This window comes from Cygnus olor, chromosome 1 (assembly GCF_009769625.2).
Source record: "Cygnus olor isolate bCygOlo1 chromosome 1, bCygOlo1.pri.v2, whole genome shotgun sequence".
Classification (NCBI taxonomy): Eukaryota; Metazoa; Chordata; class Aves; order Anseriformes; family Anatidae; genus Cygnus; species Cygnus olor.
The window spans coordinates 54,621,011-54,641,853 of NC_049169.1; the positions used below are offsets into that span (position 1 = coordinate 54,621,011).

At 47.9% G+C, this 20,843-nt stretch overlaps 1 protein-coding gene across 5 annotated transcripts in view; it reads right to left on the reverse strand.

The window, feature by feature from the left end:
- CACNA1I (calcium voltage-gated channel subunit alpha1 I) overlaps nt 1–16,513 on the reverse strand; it is a 149,539-nt gene extending 133,026 nt beyond the window's left edge. For 4 of the 5 annotated variants that reach the window (XM_040559040.1, XM_040559051.1, XM_040559019.1 and 1 more), the window contains exon 1: nt 16,460–16,513. The gene's annotated coding sequence lies outside the window, so the exon portion shown is untranslated. The remainder of the gene's footprint in view (nt 1–16,459) is intronic. The other variant, XM_040559022.1, reaches the window with a different exon arrangement.
- Nucleotides 16,514–20,843: the final 4,330 nt, after the last annotated feature.

Genomic DNA, 20,843 nt, shown 5'->3' on the forward strand with positions numbered 1-20,843 from the left:
GGTTTTCCCAAGTGAAGGGTGTTTGAACTGAGCCCTGCAAGCACAAAAGGGAAAGGGTTTTTCCGCCCACCCCTCTCAAAAGGGCCCTGAATATAAGAGGGGAGCATTCCTGGCTGTGGTGAAAGGGAACCTGGCATGGGACAAGGAACCTCTCCCTGGGGAGGCAACAGCTTACTAAAACAAAGAAAATCAATATGCTGTACCCTGAGAAACTGCTTCATTCTGTAGTGGGTTTACGTGGCAAGGTTTCGGTAGCAGGGGGCCATAGGGGTGGCTTCTGTGAGAAGGACCTAGAAGCTGCCCCATGTTTGGTAAGGGCCCCACTGCTGACCAGAGCTGAGCCAATAAGTGATGTTGTTTTGCGCCTCTGTGAGAGCATATTTAAGACAGGGGAAAAAAAAACGCTGCACCATACAGCAGCTGGGAGAGTGAGAGGAGTGAGGAACAGCCTTGCAGGCGCCAAGGTCAGTGAAGAAGGAGGGGGAGAGGTGCTCCAGGCGCCGGAGCAGAAGTCCCCTGCGGCCTGTGGTGAGGACCAGGGTGAAGCAGGCTGTCCCCCTGCAGCCCATGGAGTACCACGGTGGAGCAGGTGGACCTGCACTGACAGAGACTGCAGCCTGTGGAAGACCCCTGCTGGAGCAGATTCCTGGCCGGACCTGTAGCCCATGGAGAAGAGATCACGCAGGAGCAGGTGACCTGGCAGGAGCTGCTGCCCGTGGGGGATCCAGGTTGTAGCAGTTTGCTCCTGAGGGATGGACTCCATGGTACGGACCCATATCTGGAGCAGTTCTTGAAGAGCTGCTGCCTGTGGGCAGCCCATGCCGGATCAGTTCAGCAAGGACTGCATCCCATGGGAGGGACCCCACAGCACAGGGGACAAGAGTGACCGAGAAGGAGCAGCAGAGAAGAAGCGCTATAGACTGACCATAACCCCCATTCACCCCGTTCCCCCGCGCCGCTCGGGGGGAGGAGGTGGAAGAGGGTGGATGGGGGGGGTGGAAGGTGCTTTTGGTTTCTTTCCTTTGTTTCTCACTCCTCTAGCTTGTTAGTAATAGGTAATAAATCTTACTATCTCCCTACGCTGAGTCTGTTTTGCCCATCACAATAATTACTGTGCAATCTCCTCGTCCTTATCTCAACCCTTGAGCCCTTTTCATTGCATTTTCTCCCCGTTCCTCTTTGAGGAGGGGGAGTGAGAGAACAGTTGTGGTGGAGCTCGGCCGCCCACCCAAGTAAAACCACCACACATTCCTGCACCGCTTGGAGGAGACAGAGGTGGAGGTTGACTCCCCTAGGAGCCCCTGCACCAACTTCACCCTGCTGAAGGGACCCCACCTCACCTGCAGCTCATCAACCATAGGATGATCACCATCATGTGGAGGGTCAGATGCACCATCTCCCTCTCTGTCTCCATTGCCCCCTTTCACACTTTTCTTAGAGATTCCCCCATGAGATGCTCAAGGCATGCTGGGGCTCAACTGTTTTACTACCAAACAATGAGAGCAAACAAAGGAAGCCATTTTTCATATGGAGAATTAGGATGCTTGTAGGCATAGATGAGTAAAGAACATTCTGGCTGTGCAGGGATTCCCATACACACAGACAAAAAGACCACAACAGGCAGTAGGGACAGACATTGGGCCACAACCAGAGCAGATGTTGAGGGGCAAGAGGTGAGGATACCAGTGAGATCTGATGGGGCTGGTGCCCAGCACTCTGCAATGGGGAGAAGCATGGTTTGCCCTGCTGAGGGGCTGAGTCAGAGCCAGAGGTGGATCTCAAGGCAGCAGGAGGTAGCAGATGGGGAGAAGAGCTGATGGAAGAACCACACAGCTAAGCATGATGATAAACAGGGTCAAAATCTTTTCTTGTTGCTAACCTCTCTAGGTCACATTATCTATAATACCTTGTAGTCAAGGATCTTATGATATTTCCATTACAGGACCATTAGCCTCCTCTTCAGTTGTTAATGAGGGTATTAAGTAACACCAGCACTCCTCCAACCCAGCTCTGCTCCTGTTTGCCTTAGTGGGAGCACTGCCATCAGTTCTGCTGCCTCCAGTCCTGCACCCACGCTCGCCTGGCTTCCCAGAAAGGTCCCATCTCCCTCCCCGCGTTATCTGTGCAGAAGCTGTGGCAGGTGCTCTCCCATGCTCCCACGAGATGGGAAAGCGACACATTTGCCTTGGATGGCAAGTCCCGGAGAGGCTGTTTCACCCGGAGAAGTCACAGAAATGCCCAGGCAGTGGAGGGTGTGGAGGCCACAGGGGGCACGCTACAGCAGGAAATGAGGTGGCTTCACTCTGTTTTTAATCTCCTCACCACTCTTCTGTGCCTGAATGGGATTAGAGAAGCAACAAGGGAGCTTCACTGCCAGGCACACTCCATGGCAACACATCAGGTTTAAAGACATGCCAGCTCCTAGGCACGCTGCCTCGTCTTATTCCCCAGGTCCCCCTCTCCTGCGCTTCCTCCATGCTCCAGCTCACCTGGCTGTCCCTGGAGGTCCTGCCTAGCATCTCTTCCTCAGATGGACGGGTACACAGAGGACCAGTGAAGTACCTGAACCAAAAACCTCCACAGCTCCCAGGCTTGCTCTCACCTCTTCTTAGACCTTTCTCTTTCCCTCTAGCAACACCTGCCTCGAGAGCATCCCCAGAGCAACATCCCACCATGGCGCAGGCAGCAGCCAAGCACAGGCTCCTCCGGGAGCTCAGCTCCCCACTCGCAGCCAGAGGAGAAGGCAGATGATGTTCTGCTTTGTCTCCTCTTCCCACCGGGCCTCCCGAAAGCAGAGAGATGACAACTCAACAGCTGCCTCCCTGTCTGGGGGATGGGGTGTGAGGCACAAGCATTTTGGGGAAAGGAGAATTGATCTGAATAAATCACAAACCAAGCGAAGCTGAAACTCAAAGCCAACTTGCCAGCTCCGATTTCATTGTTTCACTAAATGCCTGGGGAAGATAGTGCATGAAGACAGCTCAGACAAAGGCTGTCCTTTAAGGTATATTCAGCCTGACCAGAACACAAAAGGTGGACAAAGTCTTGCAAGAAAGAGCTCGTTCCCTCTTGTAAGATTTATACCCTGGTTTGAGAAACCCAAGAGGCTCTGAGCTGGGGTTAACAAGCAGAGCTCTCCAGAAGTCAATGAAGCTGTCAGTTTATTATCCACAGAAGATACAGCTCACACACTTGAGTCCTTACCAGCCCTGAGCTCCATATCTTCCAAGGAGGCTCAGACCACCTTGTGTGCAGCCCCATCCCTGCCTCTGCCAAAAAACAGTCTCCCCACAGATCATTTCCTAGGTATGAACCCCTATCTCCCATAACTCACTTTTCAACCAAATCACATCTCACATCCCTCCCTGGCTGCCAGAATAAGTGAGGCCACAAGGTGGCCAAGGAAGGGCTGAGAGGGCTCTACTGCTGCCTTCGAAACAGCTCCTTGCGTTGATGATCCACACCAGCACCACAACACACCCAAGCCACATTTGGGAGCCCACTGATTTTAACCATCTGATGCCCTTTGGTCGCTACCATTCACACCAGTGGCCTCCAGCTGACCCAGTGCACACCATCCCACAGAGTCTCCTTCACGACAACCAGTTCTCCATCATAGCTCCACACTCCCCCTTACACCTTGAACGGTAACACCAGGTTTAAATCACCACCTTCTAGAAAAAAAAACTAATGAGGTCCAAAACTAATAAGGTCCACTTTAGAATTTCATCACGGGGTCTCTCCTCTTTTCTCTGCATCTCCTCACATCACCCAACCAGATACATGGTGGAAGGCATGGTGCATCTCTCCTAGGGATAATTAAAGAGGAACTTGCCAGCAGGTCAAATATTTACCTAAGCATCATCAATGCAAATGTCCTCTAATCCTTCTGTATCTTTCAGGGATGGCAAGAGGAGAATGGTGAGTACTCCTCCAATTTATACAGATGCCTGTAAATTGGAGTAATAAAAAGCTCATTTAGATTATTTATTATGTAGTAATTGTATAATTATTAGTCAAATACATTTATGCTGAATGTATCATCAATAAAGAGAGTTAATAATACATAAAAGCAATATATACACAGGGTAAGATTCTGTGCACTCTTCTGTCCAAATCTAAATGCATTCTGACCATCTGACTGCTGCTTACACGCAGACACTGCTGCTGAGAGCCACGCTGGCTCTCCGAGCATCGCCTGTTAACCCCAGCCTGCCTCTCAGTACGTGCATGTCGAGGAGTGGAGAGGGAGATTGAGATGTAAGTCTTGTGACAGTGCATTTGTGGCCTCCGTGCAATTGCCAAATGCAAGCATGTAGCTAAGTGCGTCAGAAAAGAATAATCCTGCGTCCAGTGGAGAGGTGTCACAGCAATGGATGAGGAAATCTTTCACGCACACGCACAGGAATGTGTAATGTCACAGGTACAAGACGAAGCCTCAAGTGCACAACATTAGTCTGCTTAATCACACTCAAACATCCCAAGTAATCAAGTGGCCTGGGAAGAAGATAATCACTTTTGTGCTCTCCTGTTACAGCTGCCTAACTTAACACCTCTGCTTCCCTCTAATGGGACCGCAGACATCCTCTGACCTGCTCGGAGAGTCCCAGGTCACTTGGCCACACACCCCCTTGCCTTTAAGCAGCAGCCCCACAACTCACACCTCTATTTCAAGTGATAAGCAGCCCTCAACAAGGGCTTTGCCCAGGGCTACTCTCCTCCATCCCGTGGAAATGCTGCCCAGAAACGTCTTGACAGCAGCATGCCCACGTCCACACATGCAGCAGTGAGGCTGCTACAACAGCAGGATAAGCCTTGAGCATTTTTATTGCCCAGAAACTCGTCCCAAGCTGAGCACAAGGAGAGGTGTAGGCCAAGCATTGCAGACATCTGAAATGTAAAGCTGGAAGAAACTCAGCTACCCAAGCATAAAGCACATACTATCAATGCATTTACCCACTCCTCCAGAGACACCTGGTCTTTATTTCAAAGGGGAGATATTGGCACAAACCCCAGCTTTGCGGGCTTGCAGCAGTTTCTCTGCTCTGCCTCCTTCCCCTGTCATGTTGCAAACAAAAAGTCAGAGGGGCTTGCTCCAAGTGCAGTGCTCTGTCCATGTCCATGGGGAACAGGAAGAAGACAGAGGGACACAATTCACCATAGTGCAAGGACAGGGGAACAAAAAAAACGTTCAGTCAGGGCAGAGAAGAAGAGGCATCAGAACACACCACCAGACCCGTGCAAACAACAGTCGGCTGACAGCAATCTGATCCTCTCTGTCCCTAAACCACATAATCCCATACAGCTATGACCTGACATAGCCAAAACTGCAACCCCAGCATTTACGACTCCATCCAGGAGTCAAATTCATTTACATCCAACTCCAAAGTGCAAGCTTAGCTCCCACCTCAGGTACCTGGCTCACAAAAATTGGGATTTCCCTGAAGGTTTGAGTAACCTCCAAGCCACCACCTTCCTCCTCCTCCTCACATAGAAGAGTCCACATACCCAGTTAATGCTATTTCTGCACGTACAGAGCATGCAGAAAGTCCCATGGAGCAGGATATCCCAGTGCAGACCTCCCTAGCCTGCCCTCCTCCCATTGCAGTGCTTGGAGAAAGGTGAGGGGAACCCTGAAGCACGTTTCTCCATGGGAAGTTCCCCTTCACCCAGAGAAGGGAGAGCATTTAACCTTCTGCAGTCTACCTATGATCTGAATTCATGTCTCACACCCAGACAGAGAATCCCTGGTGTGACAGCTCAGGGAAATCAAGTGAAGTGCCAATCCTATTTCATTTTTCAGTAAAATAACCCCCATATGGGAGAAAACAGTTCCTCCAGACATCTGCCACACATTCCAGAAAAATGCATTACAGGCATGCCACTAAGTGTGAAATAGATTTTTAAAAGTTAAAAAGCTATTGGATATTTAAAGCATGTGTGACATATCACAATATGCTAGAAACGCATGTTAAAGAAATAACAGCACCCCAAACGCACTGTGGAGCAATGCAATTAATTCTGTGCTTAGAGAAAATCCTGGGTCATGGTTCTCTGGAAGAAGTTGGGTGTGTTTTTTTTTTAAGTACCTACTTTAATAGCTCATCATTGTATTGTAGGGGGAACGCAAGGCTTCAGTTAGAGCTGAACTACATGGCAGAAGGCTGTATGCAGCTACACTGATAACACTAATTTTAATTAATCCCACCCTATGCTCTTCTCCCTTCCAGCAGTCACTCATTTGCTTAGAGCTTCACCTGACTGGCACTTTGAGCTGAAATTTCCATAAAAGATGTGGCTTTTTTTTTTAATAATGGAAATCAAAGTTGAATTTCAGCAGTTGCCAAAACAAGCATTGCTTTGTCCATGCAGAATTCGCGAGAAGTTTTGGGTTGGGTTGGTTTTTGACTAGCACTCATTGCTGGGTTCTCTGAAATACTGCTTTCGTACTGGGCAGCATGGTAGCCTCTGAGACCTCTTGTTCATCCAGCAATAATCCATGCTGAGATAAATTAGCAGCTGCCATTGGAAAAAAAATCATGCTTTAAACATCCTCAGGAGAGACTGTTTTATTGCGACTCAATCCAAGAAATGATATCAGAATTAAGGATAAATATGGCACCTCAGTTCTCTCCCTTTCCACCACGATCTTTCATTGCATGTTGACACGTTTTTTGCACAGGATATCCACAGGGAGAGATGGCATTCAGTGAAGACAGTGATGCAGTATTTAGCCAGCAGGTCTTACAGAAGTTTGCTGACAGCAGAAAAGCAGAAGCAGGACTGCAAAGCATGTCCTGGGGCAAGGAACACACCCCAGGAGCAGACTGGCCCCGTCACCCCCATATGTGATGCCCCCATCCCACCCCTCTCACTGCAACCTGAACCCAGGCTGTGCCCCCCCAGGCTCCTTGCCCAAGCCTTTACCTCCTCAGCCAGCTCCCTCTCACCCAAGTACCCTCTTCCCAGTTACCTACCCCCCTATTAGCCTTGCCCAGTCCCCTCACCAGGATGCTCACACCATCACTCCCCAGCCCCTACTCTCTCATCTCCCCCATCACACTATCCCCACCTTAGCTCTCTGATCTCTGGACTGATTTTCCTCCTGAGCTTCTAGGTCCCCCATTCCAGCATCCTTCCCAGGTCTTTTGCCTGGTCCCTGTCTCCCAGACCTCAAATTAAAATTTAAGTGATAAACAGAGTGAAAAGTTGGGCAACTTTAGAATAAACATCCTTTCTGGGTGCAGAGGAACATGTATTATGAGGTCACCCATGCAGGGGAAGACAACAGGGTTAATCTGTAAGAGATAAACTAAAGAAGCAGTAGCACGGGAAGAACAAAATGCTACAAGGAAACAGCGAGGAGACTTCTGCCTCTGGAGGATTTTCCTGTGTAAGAGAGTGGATTACCATCTAGGGCCCCTCCAGTCACTAAAATCCTATTTCCAAAGAGGGTTCCAGATAAGACAACAACAGCTGCCAGCAGAGAGGCTGCTAAGCAGCGGGTTACACATATGGGGAGGAAAAAAAAGGAGCAAACTCCAAAGCAGGGAAGGATCCTGCAACATCAAGGATATGAATCAAAGGAGCCACGGGGAAAGAAAAAAAGCAAGCAAAAAAAATTGCTGTGAGGAAAAAAAATAACATCCTTCATTAAGAAATATCACAGTTGGCCAGCGGCACTGAACATCAGGCAGTACCACAAAGGCAATATATTATTACTGTTGCACTTCTGAGCGTGTCTTTTTTAATATAATTCACTTATGACAAACACTTTCAAGGCCTGGCCTGAATCTCACACGAACGCAGAGCAGAGCCTGCCAGGTTCACCCATAAAACCAGGACACTCACAGCAAAAGTTACATCACAAGACGATAAATACATGAACAGAAACAATGACAAATATGATAATATATAACAAAGCGTACTTTATTTGAATATGGTTCCGCTTAATTATTAATAACAACGCCTGCTGTCAGGCTGGTAACACATTTTATAGAAAATAAGGACCTTGTGTCCTTACGGGGATTTGATGCTGAACTTGAGTGCTGAGGTTTGGGCTGAGAAGCAAGATACAAGGTACAGGTAAACATAGGGAGCATCCTCTCAGGGTGTGTGAATAAAAGGCCTGCAGATTTGCTAAGTACATCTTCATGGTGTGTTAGTGTGCTCCCAAATGATAAACAGGGCTTGAAAGGCAAGCAGAGATTTTGGATCTCTGACTTCAGAGACTATCAGCCACTGCATGGAAGAAATTATCACCCCCCCCCTCCCCACCCCCCCAATTATTAAACTCCTGCCTCTTCCATGCCACAAAACAGAGCAGATGCTGTTTGTTATGAGCTGCCCATTTCAATAGGAAGGTTAATATTTTACCATGTGTTTTCTTTCCATTCCTTCCCTGTTGAGGCAAATCTCATAGCTAGCATTACAAGCACTGGATTCAGCAGCTTTCTCTTGGATGAATTTGTACTGATGTTAGCCCTTTTCATCCATGACTAAGAAGTGAAATCCCACAAGAGGTGCATTTGGTTCACTCTGCCTCAAGATATCCAAGTTACTTCAAGCTACAAGCAATCTGGAAGCCCTTGTGGTATTTCAGCATTTATGCTACTCTGGGGAGGCAGTGGTAAACAATACCAAGTTATTAAAGTAAAGATAAAACAGCTCCCACAAAGGTTTGGGGGTCACAAACATGCGATGGAGATGTCAGAGATGCCACTCGCACGTTGGAGGGCAGAGGAGAATAGGTGCTGAGCCAGGCTGGAAATAAGATTGTCTAATTGGGGATGGAAGAATCCTGTGAGGATGAGGAGGGTGAGGAGCCATCAATCCCACCACAGCACAGCCACCAAGCCTGGGTCACTGCTTAGTAATCCCCACCTTTCTGTAGAATGCTCTTCTTAAAGCCAGGCTGGATGGAAAGCCAATCTGAGGGCATCAGCGATCAATGGAGACAGGCTGCTAGCAGCGAGAGCTGAGAATGACAGCCAGGGAAGGAAAAAAAGGAGAGGGGAAAAATGACAGACTGCTACAGATGGAGAAAGGAGAGGGGAGAGACAGGGTGGCTAGTGACAGGAGGGGCTGCCGGGGGAGTTGCGGGGACGCAGCAGCTCCGAGTCACACTCGAGGAGGGGGAGCAACAGTAGCAAGCTTTTATAGACTCCGGCACAGTAGGCGATGATGAGGGGAGACCGGGGGAGAGAAAAATAAAGGAAGAAAAGATAAGCAAAGAGTATGGCTTTGTATCATGAGCCAGGACAGATTTATCTTTCCTCTTTGACGAGCTACAGTACATAAGTGTAAACAGCACCGTTGTCTCAGGGGACAGACAGATGGTCACCCACATTATAGCTCTGCATCCCCCGTCCTGCCCAAGGGAGCCTCTTCCCTGTCCTGATCCACTCTGACAGCAGGCAGGGAGAGAGCTGGAGACCAGGAAGGCCGGGACAAGCATCTCTCCATCTCCATCCAGAGCAGTGGCAACCACAACCCACCAAAGAGATCTGCCCCTTTCAACAGCCTTGGGGCTCTTCTCAACCCCCTTCACATGGCCCCCACCAACAAGAGGGCTGCAAGCTCCATTTCAGAGAGACTTCAGACAGGGCCTCCCTTGCCTTTCCCTGTGGCAGGCAGAGTGAAGCACCAGAGAGGCGGTGGCACAGGGCGATGCAAGGGATTTGGGAAAGGGACAGCCTAAGTTGCACTGGGCCACCAAAAGAGTATGCAAAGCAAGTGCAGGACAAGCGGATGCAAGCTTGAGCCTGGTCCATCTTCCACCAGGCTGCAGGCCTGCAGCGGGAAGTCCTACGCCTGCATCCTCCAAAGACAGCTTCTCTCTAGGACCATGAAGATCTTCCCAGCTTAGCAGTTGACAGCTTGGCAGATTCTTTGCTCATGTTCCCTCCAGGTCTGAAACAGGCCAAGTTTTTTTTTTCCTCTTAACCATCCAGCTGCAGGCTATTTGCTGCAGAAGAGATGCAACTTTTAGCCATTTCTCACCTGAAGCAGCTCTGATCAAGTATTATACTCAGGTTATACAAATTCAACTGGCAGCAAGCCTTTCCTCTTTGTGGTGGGAAGAGCATTGAGTCCTCAAGTAGGCAGCTGGTCAATTTGTTAGTGGTTAATTGTATTATTTAATTCTCATTGTTATGACAGAACATGCAATTAGAGGTCTGGTCAGAGTATTTTATAGGCCTTAACTCAAAATGAGTGTTTTTATTGCCCTTTGTATTACACCAAGAGCCCCATCCAGCTCCCTCACATGCCCTGCTACAGCGTTCATGAAGGCTGGAAAAGGCAAACTGACCATTTTTCAGAAAGCAAATGGTTCTCGTCTCCAAGGCAAAATATATTCCAGTGAATAAACACAATATGCTCCAGAAGGGCTTTCAGCGTTTCGTTTCAGCAGCACACTCTGCAGAGGGAAGGGGAGGTCCCCAGCAGCGGGTGCTGCTACCATCCCTGTGCTCAGAAGACATCATCCCTCTCCTCTGGGCTGATGCTGCCACACACCCCTCAGGATGGCACCAACCACGCTGCCTGCACTTGGTAGCACTGTGCAATATGACAAGACCAGTCTTCCCAAGCTAATCTGAAAAGCAATGGCTGGTGTAAATCAGTCTGTTTTCACTAGGTGCAGTAGAACACTGATTTATGACATACAAGAAGACTTCCATCCTCTCCTCTCTGCCTGCTTCCCTGTTCTATTCGCTTACATTGACCAGAAGTCCAGGGACTGCACAGAGATACCTTGGAAAAAAAAATCGCAGTAAGATCCCTAGCCCCACTTTCCTGAAGCACCCGGCCATGCAGCATTAGCGGGTCTTTTATTGCTCCTGGCATTTACTGGGGAAGCAGGGCAGTAGGGCATGCACACAGCAAAAATGACCCCTCTCCCAAACCAGCCACCTCGATATTTCAGCCAGTCCTTCCTCCAACAATAGGCATCTATCCTCCAGTCACAGACAAAAGGCTCGGAGCTTTGCATGAAGACATAGATCTGCACTAACTATTTCTTCCAGCCTTGCTTCTGATTGTCAGACCCTATGGCCATTAGAGCTTTGAGTCCTGGTTTAGTTTGTGCTGTTCAGTTTCACTTCCAATCTGCGGTCTTTGACTTCTCACTGTAACAACCTCCAGAGAATCAGCTGAAGGGATGGGAGGCAGCAAGATATCCTGTCTCAGCATTTGTGCTCAGATATACATGGCCAGCTTGCAAGCCAGCCAAATTTAGACCTCAGCCTTTTATATCTGCCCACTTGCCTGGAATTTCGTACATCTCACATGCACGCAGCCCAGCCAATTTCTTACGGACTGCAAGCATTCAAATCCCCTGCAAGCATATCCATCCCCTGTGTGCTACTAATGACGATTCAGGAGTTTAAATTCAATTTACACCACATTTGACTGTGTAAATGATCCCTCTAAACTTCCCATTGCAAGCTTGCACATCAAACAACCCACACTAATGATGTTCCCTTGTCACTAGCTTTGCAGAGGCAGCTTCCTTCCCGACTACTCTGCGGGTCCTAAGCACTATAATGCTCCCCCTGCCTCTTGCTTTTGCCCACAAACTGCAACTGTGTGTCAGGGTTTCTACCCCAGGAGAAAGTCTGTGTTCAAGATTTTGTTATGGAAACACTAAAATACATCTCCCAACCTAAACCTGCTCTCAACATTCCCTTTTGCCTCCCCTCCGTAGCATCTGGGAAGAACAAGTGCATCAACCCTAAAGGCAGCCCAGGGTGCTAGTCAGCAAGCGCTCAGTCCACTATCCAGAAATGCCCTTTTAAAACGTGGAAAGCCTTCAGTGCATGCCCAGGGGAACACAGATGCCACCAAAACCACATTCTCTGGAGAGCTCTGATCAGCTCACTTTCCCATGCAATAGGAGCAAATATAAAATTGATTTAGCACGTTGTGGTGTGCAGAGGGGTTTCACAAAACGTCACACACACACAAAAAAAAGCATCTTGCACTTGTTGGTTCTCTGGTATACAGATTTATCTGTTGGCTGGAGGAAGGTCTACAGAGAAATGTAATCAACAGAAATCAATCCATGCCTGAGGGCAGAGCAGCATCTTCCTGATTACCTAGAACAATGCAAAGCTATCCAAGACCTCAAATACGTGCCAGACTCTTCACCTGCCTTGTGAGCTAGATTTGCAAGGAGAGACAGGAGGCATCTGTCTTTAAAATGGAGTAGCAGGAATAACATACACATTTCAGTGCCTTCCAGCTATGCATATAAAAGCTGATACTGCTGACCCCAGGAATGGAAAGCCATGATCCCTAGGTCCTCAAGAATGATGAATTTTAAGCAGGATTCATAAGACACTCAAATTTTGATGCATTGTTATACCTTCTGGTCACATTTCCAAGCTTTCCTCCACCTACTAGAGAGGTAGGAATCTTTCTTTTTTTGTCTGTGTATATATATAATTAAAAATTAAGTACATAATATTTTAACTATATAAATTGTATACATATAACCATGTAAAATTGAAAATTAAGTGTCTATATACACATATATAAATAGAAGTAAACGTGTAAAAAAGAGAAGTAAACCTAATCAGAGGATTACAGGAGCTCAAGCCTTAAGACAGACATCAACTCTTACAAGAGTTGCAATAAATTTGCAGCAGGTGTTTGCTTATTAGTTACCTCCATCCATTTGTTATAAAGATTGCAGCCAGGGTTTAACAGCACACAAGGCAACAGCTTATGGCAAAAAACAGGTACAACACACTACAGAAACTGCAGATGAAATTTCCCTTGCACAGAACAAATTGCTCAAACTATAACGTAACACACCTATGCACCCAAAGCTTATTAATAAGCAAAAGATTTGCCAGCCCCTCAGCCACACGCGTCACCTGAAAGGCACTGGCTGTGGCAACAGTGTCCCCATGCACCGCAGCATCTCCTGCTTAACATCTCCAGGAGGAGTACCAATTACTGACCCACGCACACATCATTCCCTTTGCTCCTCTGGCATTTGATTTTCTGCTCTGTTCAGGCAGGGCAGCACCAGCAGGAACCACCGCTGTCGCAACCTGCAACCATTTTGCACTCCGTTTGCTCGTGTGGACATGATGCCTGCAGCACCAGGGGTTTAACCTGTGGGTTTCCCCAGCTCTCCCATCAATGTGCCCAAGGCTGGTTCACTGTTTCACCAAGCATGTAGTTCAAGCTGAAAACTGCCGTGACAGCTTATAATAAAGGTAGCCCCAGAAGCTTATTAACAGAAGATTTAGAGATACATAAGATAACAAAGCCCCTTCTTGGAGAATCGTTAATGAGCTATGGGACAGCCCCTCAGTACACATAAGCAGTCCTACCAGCTTTGAGGAGTCACCCTGCTTTGTACCCTATAAAACAGACACCAGTACTAAAAGTTAACTGTGTACATGATCTGTTGCATAACTGGGGCCTGACCTCCTGCTCCTAGACCACGGAAATCAACTGGAAGCAACATTTTTCTGCATGAGAGCAGAACAGAAACCCAAAAGACCAACACACTTCACAAATGAGGGAAGAGGACTGGCATATAACAAAAAGCAAGAAAATGACTGAGCAGCGAGCTGCAGAGCCTATCTCCTTACTGCTACAGTTTTAGCATTGATTTTTTTTTAATGGCATACTTCATTCTTGCTCTTGCTGTCATGTCAATATTATAGATATGACCGCAAAGGGAGGTCTAGGCCTCCTGGAAAGAGTTTCTTTTAAAGAAAGACTAAAAGGACAAACTGAATTTATCACATCTGACCCTACGATGGGTGAAGCATGAAGTCTTTCTGGAACCCCCAAGAAGTCAAGCAGAGATGCAGATTTCCAAGCATCTCTCCCATAATCTTCTCATAATTTGCAAAGTGCATCAGGATCCATTTGTAAAGCACCATGTGGCATGGCCTTTATTTAGTTCCAAACATTTTATAAATTCATAAGACGAATGCTACACAGTTGTTTTGGAAACACGTTTCACACTTTTCACCCTATTTCCCCTCCAACCTCAGCTTGAAATCCTATTTGACATGGAGTTTAGGTTTTATATAAGAAAAAAAAATTCTTGCAGCTGCTCTCTCCAAGCCATATTTCAAATATTGACTGTTAACATTTCGGCTGCAACAGCCCCGCAATCTGCAATTCAGAGCAGCCAGTCTTGTTTCTGTTCATCAAAACAGAAAATAGAGATCAACCTAAATAAACCGTTCTGTGACCAGGATGGATTTTTAGCATGCTGCAGCAAGCCCAACTCCCCTCAAAGATAGGCACATTTACCATGAACCAGGCCAGCTCCAGGTGAGCATCACATCACACACCCAGCTGATCACACAGCAGTTACCTGCATCTAACAAGGTTAATCAGGATTTTTTGAAAAAGTCTGCTTTTCAGTAAGCTAGGGTAATTCAAACATTCTTTCACACTGTACATAAAACCGTCCCAGAAATGTGTAATCACCTAAAAGCCCAGTAAATATTCTATGGGTAGCAAGCATCACAAATTTCACATGGAACAAATTCCCTATCTTAAAATGAAATTAAGGTTATTTTTTTTCTCCAAAACATCACATTTATACACTAATACACAACCAGAAGTGACTTTAAAGCACTGACACAATTTTGTTTTTTCCCCTTCCTCTTACTGCACTGCAGCAAAGGAGTATGGCAGTTGTTTAATAGCACATAACAAAATTGCAGGACTGCTCATGGAAGAAAAAAAATTATCTTCAGGGGAGGGGGATTTAAATAGGTGGAATGCAATTACCTAAATTGAAATTTAGTAGTTAATGACCTTGTGCTTACAAAAATTACTACACAGTCCTTAATGATCAGAGCTTCCATTTTAAGTCTCATTGACAGTACTTCCAAACATAATGATCATGAAGCTCTGCCCTAGTAGAAAGCCAATGAGAAGATTAACAGGCTTTTAATTAATGTCCCCCCTTTTCTGCTGAGTTTTCAGGAAAGGTCAGGTGTTGCTCTGTGATGATGACTCAGCCTGCCTCTGCTTGGCACAAGAGTCTCGGAGAGTTAATAGCCCAACATAACAGGGGTGAAAAAACTTCAGAATAGGAAAAAAAGCAGGCATTCTTGGCAGAAATTCTTCGAAGATATTTGACTTTCATAGAAGCATCCCTTACAAAGGGGCTCATTTCCTCATGGGGATAAGACCACGAGGAGTGATTTGCAGCCAGATCATGGAACCATATGATTTCTACAGTACTGTCAATAAAAGCGCAATGCCAAGAACATATATTTACTTGCAGGAAAACTTGAGGTTGCAGAAACATCCCCTCTTTAAAAAAAGATAAATGTGGGAACTACTTAGTACATGATCCATTCAAAGGTCCTCTTATAGTCCTCTATAAGAGGGGACAAAAATCAGGAGCAGAATCCTCTCCACTCAGTCTCTGCTTTACAAATAATCTCCTAAATTCACCCAGCAACCCTGGGTGAAAATTCATGAAGCAATCCTTTCAAGAGGCTTCCAGCAGCCCCACCACAACCCTTAACACCTGTGTCACACGTGGCCAGGTGGAAAGTCATCAACAGGCAACCGAGCAAGGCTTGTTCCTCCCCTCTGTAGAATCTGCTATGAAACAGTCCTTTTCAAAGTCAAACACCATGTATGTACCCTTAAATGCTAATATAAGCATACAGTGCTAAGCTCCTTGAGTAACACAACTCCAGGATATTAAAAACAAACTCCACATTATGTACCAAACCACAGGGATTGTTTAGATTGATTTATTTTCAGCCAGAAAGATGGATGCTTTTCTTCCCCAACAGCCTCCCTCCCCAAAAGCAAATCATCATCCCAAACCTGGCCTACTACTTTTCTATCATCTTCTGAGTGCAGCCTTTTCACGGACACTAATCTTTCATGCTTTACTCTGAGCCCACCACACACTGGGACAGGATTCCCAGGACATATAGCTAGCACAGCCACACAGTAATTGAAAAGCAATGCATAATTCACTACGAAGTTTCAAAATTTTAAGGAGCAACCAGTAGAAAGGAAAGCAGAAACCCTGGATCTCCAATAAATTCTCAGTCATAACCTGCACTTGAGACTGTAAAACCTTTTTAAAGGCTACTGAACTTTAAGACAAGAGCTCAGATCTGAAACCCAAACCTTTCACTACATTTGAAGTTCAAACAAATCTCCAGATTCATCAGCCATCTAAGATCATCTACTACTGCTAACTGCACCTCCAGACTTCACTCGGGGTTTAGCTCCTCATCCTGAAAAGTCTCTTAGCAATATTTTGCAAGTCTCTGCTGTGTGACCAGACGCTCAGATTTAACCTAGAAGCTGATGCATCAAAAACAAAAACCATCCTTATGTATAACAGCCACCTAACTAAGAGCTAAGAAATTTCCAGGGGAAAAAAACACCACCACGTAAGATTTCTGGCCAGAAAAAGGTTTATGTAAAATTTCAGACCAACCTCTTTGATGATTCATCATCTCCTCCACTTCCTCCCACTTTGAAGGGTCCCACAATCCAAAGAGCAACAATTGCCCTCCGCCTGCTTTTTATATCGTTACTACCTAGTGGCCTTGGTACTAATTAGCTGTGTAGGTGCCTATCGTTTGCAGGGCTCCCCTTGCAGCTAAGGCACCGAGATTGAGTGGGGACATATGTGTGTGATTGGTGGCCTCCCTTGCAAGGGAAGGATGTAATCACATCCCAAAGGATGTATGAGGCTCATCACCACACTTGTTAATATGTCCTCCACTTCATTCATGGCCAGAAATCATGATGAGACCTCTCCAGGGCAGCGATGTTTGCTTGTGGGAAACGCAATTGGTCACCGTGGTACCTTGCAACCAAGGTCCAGGAGTGGTGGTTCCTTACCAAGGACAAGCTCAACTCTTACTAACCCGGTATGCCCAAAGGAGGGAGACACTTTGTCCATTCATGGTGACCTGCCCAAAAGCTCCTGGGCCAGCAGGTCCTCTCTCTGTCTCTGTGTGTGGGGAAGGGGAAGACAAGGCCTTTTTACAGCATTTCTCCCCATCTCTCCTTCTCCCCCACCCATCCCTCTGAGATCCAGGCTGTCAGCAGCTCTCTCTGAAGTCCCTTCTTTCATAAGCAGCTTCTTTTGAACACACATTGCAACAGCTGACGTTCTGTTTAAATGCAAGCCATGGACAAAACGATTCATTACATATGAAGGAAACTTCACTGCTTACCTGGCAGGTGTCCTGGGTGGGCAGGGAGAGGGGAGGGACGGGGCAGGAAGGAGCGGGAGGTGAGACGGGAGGAGAGGCAGCTTGGAAAGGATATGGGTTGCACACCATTTTGATGCACCAGTTCCGAGGGCTGGTGGTCTGCTTCAAGCAGAAGAAGACAACCGGGGCCAAGTCAGGGTAGGGGACGTCAGGATCTGGCGGGGAGGTGGCTTCTTCATCCTCGCCCAGCTCCGGGGAGGATGGGGGCTGCTCCGGTGGCGTTCGCTGCTCCGAGACCCCCAGGTCCACAGGCTCCAGCGGGCAGGTGGTGGAGGCGTTGGGGGGCTGTGGGCCCGCGGGCCAGGTGGAGGGAGGCTGGGGGATGTACTCTGCCATGCCCGCCGCAAGCAAGAACCCCTGGAGAGGAGGAGTGAAAGAGAAAAGAAACACATGAGAAACCAGCAACCAGGGCACCACATGCCAGTCCGCTTCTCTGCCAAGCCTCTTGTGGCTACTCCTCTCCAGAACTATTTAAATCTTCCCCACAGCCTCTCGGATACCCTGGCATGGTCCTTCTCAGGTGATGGTGCCCACTCTTTGGAGCCAGCCTGAGCACCTTAACAGAGCACTGCACTTCAGAGTGGCGTGGACACTTCCTGACACACCACAGCCAGCCTGCCCTTGCAGTCCTTCAGATGATCCTCCCAGCCCCAGCGTCAGCCCTGCTGCCCCAGCCATGCCCTTTCCCTGGGGACAGTGGGCTGGCCCTGCACTACAGCATGCTTTGAGCAGGCTCCTCCAGACCAAGACTGGCAAATATATGTCAAAACCATACAGAACAGGTACTCATTCAAACAGGGAGCTGTAATGCAAGGTAGAAGCAGGCATTATACATTAAGCACCTTTTACTGGAGCTTGCGGAGCTCTCCTACACCAGAACAGTAGAAGTAATGGGAAGGTGGGCTGCAAAAGTTATTCAGCTAACTAGGAAGGTCAGAGAGTGCTGGTGGGTGAAGGAGGAGCAAAACAACAGGTCTCAGTCAGTGGCATCTGTGTGCTGCAGAGCACCATGCCTGAGCTGAAGAACATCATTTTGCTGATTGGGTGCACTTAACAGCAGCCTTATTCTGGGAAAACGCAAAGCCAAATTTTTTCCATTAAATAACACAGTGGAAGTGGCCTGTCAAAGTGAGGGGAATGAAATAAACTCCAGGGTCTGGCTTTGGAGGGGTGTCACAGTGACACTCTTAGGGGCTGCTTGCCCAAGATCTGCACAACGGTGGCCTGAGGGGTGCTTTCTACCTTTTGCCCTGTTGGTATGCTCAGTTTCTCAAGTGCCCGTGCTACAAACACAGGTTTAAACACAACACAAGAGCCCTGAGACACACTGCAAACCAGAATGAGACAACCAGTGGCTTGAAAGGATGTGTCCCTATTGAGACCCACAGCACAAAGCCCATCTCATCACTCTCTGCCCCCACAACCTGGCCATAGGTTTTCCTCCCAGACACTCAGCTCAGTCTTCTTCACTTCAGGATCACACAGCCTCCATGTACCTCTGCTGGTGCTGCTCTGGCTTGCCTTGCTGCACTCCTGATGTTTCAGCCTGAGACCCCTTTCATGGCCACCCTGCTGGATCTGTGATCTCCAGGGCTCTCCATGACCATCCTCAGGTCCAGCCAATCTTTCTGCTGTGGGCTGCAGGCCTCCTTTATCCCCAGTTAAAACGCTGCAAGCTCTGCCCACCCTATTCCCTGGGCCCCCTGCTTCCCACAGGCACTTTGATCCAAAGCTTTGCTTGTTCTTCGAGGCCTGGTATTTGTCAGAACAAAGAGTAGCAAGTGCAGAGGTTTAGCAAGCAGACATAGTGTCCCTTAGGGGATAGCACTGAGACTCTTCGAATTCATTACCCCAAAGGCCTGCAGCTATTGGAAAGAAACATACCTAGTGTCTCCTGACTGTCTTTGGGATGTTGATTGTATTTTTTAACCCCTCTGACAAAAGCAGGAACACATCTTTCCCATCATCCAGCACCTCTGTTTTCGCTTTCACCAGGATTTTAATTCTGAGCACCCATGCAACTCCTCATACCGCTTTTCCCATTCCCTTTTCCCACCAGCCCCCCATCACATGCTCTGAGCTGGCTCCCTTGCAGACTATTAGCATGCTGTGGCTGAGCCCAGCTTCTTTCCCATTAACAACACAGAGGAGAAAGGTTAGCAGGAACAGCCGGGAGAAATGACTTATTACAGTGCTCAGAGCATCCACGCTGACGAGGGCATGACAATTCCAGAATGCAATGTACAAAGCTTCATAATTAACAATACAACTGAGCAAAGGAATGGGAGAAACAACGCCATTAGCATTTCCCTGCTTTGCCTCCAAGCAAACATTTGATTCTCCATCTCACCATTGCCAGATGCAGCTGGGATTTTGGGATGCAAATCTGCCCAAGGCACCTCAGCAGACAAGACCACCTCTAAGAGGGGTGGCTGGTGGAGAAGGGCATGGGCTGACAGATCATCATAGATCAAGCACACACACACAAATCAGGCAATGGCCACATCACAAGCAGTTTATCTGCTCCAATTTGTGCTGCCTAGAGTGACTCATTTGAGGTCCTATGGACGCAGAGCCAGGTGAATCCCTTTGGGAGTCCTGACACTAAATACAGCCTTTGAATGACAGCTGCCCCTTTCCTTCTCGAGACTACATCCTGCTCCAAACCAGCTCTGAGGCTGTGATCAGGGTATATTGCCTGCTTTAAGCAGGATTTATACTCCAGGTCACAGGAGGGATAGGGGAAACCCAAGCAGTGGGGCACTCGCAAGCTTTTTAGGCAGAGCCAGTCCTCCTGTCTCAGATTAAAAAGGGCAAAGGAGAGGTTTTCCTGCTGGAGATGGATCTGTGGTCCTCACCACCACCAGCTCAGAGGCGGAGGTTGGAGGGAGACATTTCTGCTGTTTTGGCCAAGCTGCAGCTCACGCAACACTGACATTTCTCTGAGACTGCAATTACTGGCCTTCCCATGCCATGTAGCAACCAGGGTGAACCTGCTGCAATATTTCAGCCCATTTCAAATCAGAAACAGGTGAGATGAGTTTGGTACATCCACAGTAAAACAAGCACTGTGGGACAGGGCTCAGGCCAGCTAAAGGAAGGTACTGGAAAGACCAGACAGAATTACGATGCTCCAGATCTTGCCTTCGGGATGGCTCCAACCATCCCACAAGCCCCTCACTTGAGGACATCTCTGAGCACGTGGTGTATTTATGAGTGCGGGTGGATGTGCCTCAGGGTGGTCAGTTGTACCTGGCTGTGGGCCCATGGTTGGTTGCTGCTGTGGATGGCAAGCACTGGTTGTGTTACCTGTGACGCCAGGGTACTTTACTTCTGACGCCAGGGTTTTACTTCTCTGTCTTCACAGCACCTCTTCATGCAAAGGGACGTGGCAGAATTCAGCAGAAATCACTTCAAACCGTGCCCAGATCCAGCAGGCCTGGTGCACTGTGGGGCCTGTGCACTGCCTGAAACACGTCTCCCAGGGCCTGCACCACAGATGGTGCCCTGCAGGAGGAGCAAGCCCAGACCTCCTGGGCTCTCCCACCCTTACCAACAGCACTGATCCCTGCCTCACATGGCCAGTAGAGCCCTGTC